Source organism: Musa acuminata, chromosome BXJ1-10 (assembly GCF_036884655.1).
Source record: "Musa acuminata AAA Group cultivar baxijiao chromosome BXJ1-10, Cavendish_Baxijiao_AAA, whole genome shotgun sequence".
NCBI classification, from domain to species: domain Eukaryota; kingdom Viridiplantae; phylum Streptophyta; class Magnoliopsida; order Zingiberales; family Musaceae; genus Musa; species Musa acuminata.
The window spans coordinates 5,124,782-5,131,223 of NC_088336.1; positions in this window are offsets into that span (position 1 = coordinate 5,124,782).

The following is a 6,442-nucleotide window of genomic DNA, read 5'->3' on the forward strand; positions in this document are numbered from 1 at the left end:
TTCCATTGTTATTTCTCGATTTTGATTAAAAAAAATTCATGTTTGATTTGAAGAAATGCATAATGATGTAATATTAAATATTTTGATTAACAATTTTATGCATAAGATTTTAAGCTATACATGATGATAAGCATGTGTTATTTTCATGAGTGTATTTGAAAAACTATGGCAAAAATGTGCTCGAATGCATGAACTTGTTAAGATTATTTTTCGGACTTTCTTGATTCAATGTTCAAATCACTTAATTGCCATGATGATTTTACACTATTACATGCCTTAATAACATGTTGGAAATTATGTGTTTTGGAAACAAAAATTTTTATGATCATGAGCATATTTTATCTTCATGATTGAACTTGAAAATCTATAGCAAAATCTTGTCCGAATGCATGAAAGTGTTAATTTCATTTTCGGATCTGCTTAACAATTGGTATCCTAACAATCGGATTTTCTCATACACTTATTATATGAAAAATATTTTTCTGAAATGGATTTGATGAAATGATTCCTGCTTATAAATTCCATCTTGAAATATGGATGATAGTGTTTTTACTTGCAAAGATTTGTTTCACATACATATCTTGATCCTAACAATACAATGAGATTTCTTATGCAAAAATACTTTAAAAATAATTTTTACTTGCAAAGATTTGTTTCACATACATATCTCCTATGATTCATGTGTAGAGAAAGAATTTATAAATCATAATACAATGAGATTTCTTATGCAAAAATAAAGTGCTTTTGTGATTCTTTGCTAAAGAAAATAATTATTAAAATCATGATCTTGATAATTATAACATAAAGTTCTTTATAAATCAAGATCGTTCATTATGCTCCCTACATTTATCAAAAAAGAATTCTTCAAATGAAGTGTAACTTGTCTTTTGATTTCTCAGAATTCAATGAAGTGTCATATTGATATCTTGATACTTGGAATATTTTAAAATGTGATCTTGATAAGAATGTTTCAAGTTGCTCTTTGTGCTATATCTTTTCAAATGAATCATGAGCCTTGATATCATATATTTCATAATATAGAAATAACAAGATTTCTTTGCCTTGTATGTCTTGTGTGATGATTGTACATCAATTTGCTTTATTATGAATTATATGAATCTTGATCGTGAACTTGTTAAGAAGAATTTTAATGAACCATGAATCATATCTTTGGTATTCACAAATTGATCCTCATTGATAACTTTCATTGATATGATAAATTATCATCTCATGATATTCGCATAATTATATCATACTTTGCGATTGTATCATGTGATCTTTGCTGAATTTTCACATTGATATTCTTCATGACATGATTTCTTTGCATTGTTGTCTTGTATGCTTCATGTGATAATATGAATACAAGAAACACTTATGATATGATTTTTATGCAATTCCTTGTATTCATGAAATGTTTATCTCATCACCTAATAATTCTTCTTGATATTTTTTATGTGATGATAAGAATACATGAAATATTCATTAATTTGTTTTGATGTATACAAATAAGAAGTTTCGATCATATATGGTAGGATGTAATTTGACAAATTTGGTACCATCATATTGCAAAATAAATGATGATTAGGAATCATGCATTAATGATGATTGTATATTTTATGATTTGGCATTATGCATGCAATGATGAAATATTCATGAATTTGAAATGATGCATGCAATACTTATGACAATGATGTACATGATGTATTGCATATGATATGTATCATGAATGCTTTAAATGATGAATGTTTGGTATCATGATCAACATGTTGATAAATGCTTAAAAATTTTAATGTTTGAGTATCATGTATGATATACCCATTAATGATGATTGATTTATTTTTCGGTATCGTGCATGAAAAATAAGGTTTTTGAAATTGTGGATGTTTTAATTTGAATATATAATGATGCACAAATAAAATTGATACTTACCTTCGTCATAATCTGAAAATTGAAAAAAGGGTCTTCCCTTCTTTTTGACAATGACAAAGGGGGAGCAAGAATTTCTAGCGTGGACATCATGAAAAGAGGCAAACTAGCTAGCTTACACAATTCAAGATGAAAGCAAAAATTACACTCCTCTAGAGGCCTTCCTTCAATAGGCGAAAGCCAACCACCCTTTTACAGTTTCACTCCTTTTGACGGGCTTAGGAGACAACCCTTATAGAATTTTCTCTCCTCTCTTTAAAGCTCAAAACTTAGAAGAAAAGAGGGAGAAGAACTTTTGGCCTTTACAACAATTATGAGCTCTAAAAATCACAGAACAAGATCAGGATTTCGGTGTAAGCTGTGTGTTTTCAGTGCTAAAAGGGTGGGGTATTTATAGGCCCCAACCCAGTTCAAATTTGGAGTTCAAAACTGTCAATTCCCGGAATTCCGGGATCTGGCGGTTGCACCTCCTAACTGAGGTGGTTGCACCGCCTAGCAGAGCTCGAAGACTGAGCCTCTATGTCACGGACAAACTTCTCAACAAGATGTTGGATGTAATGCTTATGTGTGTCCGTGTCTTTTGGCATGTTCATGCCCTGTACAGAATGTAAAGGGGCGGCCGAAGGCTTATAAGTCCCATTTTAGTTGGGTGGTGGCCTCTTTAGGCTTGTAAATAAAGGTTGTGTCATGTGGACACGTGCGAGAGCTTTTTGGTCTGTAATGGACCATTTTACCCTTTGTTGTGCCACTGTTCAGAGCTTGTAAAGTCTGTTTGTAATTTGCATTGTCTATGAAGTGTTTTTCGGACATGTTTGCTTGTGGATCCCGTTTGAGGCGTTCTCTCTAACCCGTTCTCTCTTTTGATGGTCCTAAGGGACAATGGGAGGCTTCGGGGAGGCTGACCTTTGCGGACGGACACGCAAGGGTGCCGCACGACTTAGGCAAAACCAGCTAAGTCCGTGTCATATGGTATCAGAGCGGGACAAGCACTCATAGAAACACTTGACATGCAAACGTGGGGGACCTAGCGGGGCTGCGTTGAGGGCAGTCAGCACACGCGCGACCGTTTGAGGGAAAACGGGCATGGAGATGTAGGGAAAGGAGTCGCTCAGCGGAGCGGGCATCCGAGATTGGCATTCAGAGGAATGGCCAACCCTTCGCGCAAGAGGCACCACGAGAACAGGCAAGCTTGGAAGAATTTGGAGCGCACAAAGGTTGGGATGGCTGAGTTTGAGCTACGGCTCAACGTTGACAACTATACTTGATGGTGCTCTAGGCAAGCGAGGCGCTTGGCAAGAATGAGACCATGCAAGGTGGAAAGAGTTGCTCAACGACCAAAAGAGTTATGCAAAGCTCACAGAGGTGAGGGGAATTGCTAACTCGAAGATTTTGGTGCTCATGCATGGGCTTGTATGCGGACGACGGAATGTTCGTGGCCATCCCAAGGCGGCCGAGACTCGGCACCATGGAGCATTGAAACTTTCTCTTCGGCATGTGAAGGATACGTCCGTAGGCGGCTGAAGTGTGCAATGAGTTCAGCATGTTGCTAGACCTTGAGGGGTGCAGTGGGGGCTGTATTGACGGGGAGTCGCAATCTAGCAAGTGCGTTTGCAGGAGGCAGAACAATGCACAGTTTGTTTAGCAGATCGGAGTAGTCCAAGGGGATGGTGGTCTCCGAAACGAAGAGATATGTTGCTCCAACGGGATAGTTATCCAGGAGGGATAAGTCTCGGTACTCCAGAGGGAGAATCATGTGAGACGGACTTTACATGTTGAGGAGGAGTACCTCAATAAACAACAACTCCACGAAGCTCGATGGACTGAGCAAGCGGCGAGGAGTCGTCGCATGATCTCGCTTGAGAGAATGCATTGGTGGATGCATTGCGAGATCAAGTGGGGGAGCAACACAATTGAAGGCACACTTGGAGTCGATATGAGATCGGACTCAAGGGAGGGCTGACCCGTGGAATGGTGGGCACGAGGACCACCATCGACTCAATGCGAAAACGAAGAGCGGAGCAACTTGGGTGTAACTTAGCGAAGTACCCAAGCCGCATGAAGGGAGCCAGCAGAGAAGTTGGAACATGGAGCAGAGGCATAGTGCTTTCCTTAGACAGAGGTCAAGGACATGAACTCTTGCAGAGGCAAGAGCAGGATCATGTTGTTCCATGGGTCCTTCATTCTGACGGAGCGGACTCATCTTGCATGGTGCCAAAGACGAAGGGAGCTTCGGGGCACATGCACCTTATCTCGGAGGAGCATTTGAGGGAGGAACTAAGGCGACTCAATTTGCGGAGGCGAAGTTGGGTTCAGAAGGCCTTAGCACGAGGCAAGAGGACGCAGAGGCAGGTACTCTTGAAGAATATGCCACAGTGTTGCCATTCGAGTTGCTATGAAGGAAGCGGTGCGCAGTGGAGATTGTGCTGGTAGGGGCAGAGGCCCAGGATCCAGACAATGGTGCATCAATTGCAGCGAAGTCGGGGGACTTCGGGAGCTACTAGGCGACGGACTGTCCTAGAGCGGTGCTTCATCTAGGTGTGGCCCAAGAGTGGGTGGATGAAGGTCGATTGCCAAAGGAGCGAACAAAATCGAAGGTGGATGAGACCCTGCGATGTATTGGCAGAGGCCACACATGGAGGGTTCACAATTCGAGTTTATTCCACAAGGATCAGAATGCAATGGAGATGTCACCAGGAGGCGACATGGTGCAGCGGATCGTGGTGGAACAGTTCGTGGCAATGCGATACACACGACAGTGTGTCCCGTGAGGGATGAGATCATATGGAGGTATGATCGGGAGCTACTGGGAGCTCCGCTTTGGTGAACAACACGACGGCAAGAAGGGCTATGGATTCAAGGAGTGAAGGCCATGGTACCGCAGAGGCGGGTCTTCCGGGCGTGCACCGAATTTTACATCGGATGAAAACCTTGGTCATCAGCATATGGGGGCTGGGTTCCACCAAGGGAAAAGTTCGTATGCAAGTACCAGGGAGTCCCATGGGAGGGACTTGATCATGCAGAGGTATGATCGAAGCAGCTGGAGAGTTGGACTGCTCCAGAGCTCATATTCGCTTAAGGGAGCCCGGCAAGTCAGAGGACAAGGCCGAGTAAGCGAACGTTGCTACCAAGGAAGCTATGGAGAACAGAATCGGTGCAAACCCTACAATGCGATGGCAGAGGCCATGCATGGGAGTTGCAGTCTGTCTTTCCATCGACCAAACAGACTGCTTGGAGAACACAGAGGTGTTGAAGCAGGGGGTCGAAAGGGGCGAGGAAGCGACGATGAGTCCAGAGGGACTTAGCTACCCAAAGTCAAGCAATCAGTTAGAATGGAGGTGGACTCAGAGGAGTGCCACGGAGACATCTCTATTGATCGTGAAGAAAAGGGATGCAGATGCGAGGTGACGGATAGTAGGGCCATGGGCATGGCAGCGCCATGGTACTGCAGAGGCGGGACTTCCGTCAAAGTCATTGATCCCTTGCTCTCACGGAGGGAGAGCGCTTGGTCGTGAAAGGGGCCGAGGAGGTGGAGCATGCAGAGGCAATCTCCAAGTACCGGGACAAGGCTGAAGGGCAGAGGCCGAGGAACTTCGTAAGACCGGTGTCAGTGTGCTTCTCATCAAGATAGCCGTAAGTGAAGGACTTCGGGTCATGCAAGAGTGCACGACCAAGGAACGAAGCAAGCAGTACGCGGTGCTGTACCTTTGCTACTCAGTGGAGTAGGCGGCAGGGTTGATGGAGAAGACGGTACAATCCCAGAGGCGACCTCATCTATTAGAGAATTACTCCAAGTTGGGGTGGAAACTTCCTGCATTCCAGAAGTTCAATGGCTTTGAGAAGGTGAATCACAGTAACTAACTCAACGCAAGGAGTGCAAACACTTCAAGTGCTTCAGAAGTGTGAGCAAAGAGCAGGCGAAGGCCAGTAACCAGCTCGATGCATGAAGTACAACCTCGAGGAGGCGGGCGAAGTCAAGTAACCTTTGCCTTCTCAACTCTTAAGAGAATGGGCGAAACCGAGTACCCCAGTTCTCTTATCTATCCAGCAGAGGAGCTCTGCACAAGTTCAAAGACCCTTCGAAGATAATGGAAGACAATAGTTGTCAAATCCTCACCAACGGTGATCAGTGCTACTGAGAGTAGATTGTCCGCTTCATTTCCCAACGAAATGCCAATCGAAAGCGGAAGTGATGCGAACCTACTTGGATGTGACAACTAACTGAAAGAAGAGTCAATGAGCAGATTTTGTGGAGGAAGGACCCAAAAACTTCAGAAGTTTGCGAGGCGATGCTCGTTAAAGCTCCAACAAGCATCCACCCAGTTCAAGCAGCATGTGGGAATTTTGAGAGACTGGCGCAGTAAAGATGGTCTTTTCCTTCATCTGGGAGATCCGCAGGAATCAACAAGGATCAACACAACTCAGCCAACCCCACACCACAGTCAGAGTCATTGGTGAGTTGAAGCAGCATGGCGGATCAAAGTTCGACTACTCAAAAACAGCAGCGGAGTGCAGCTGG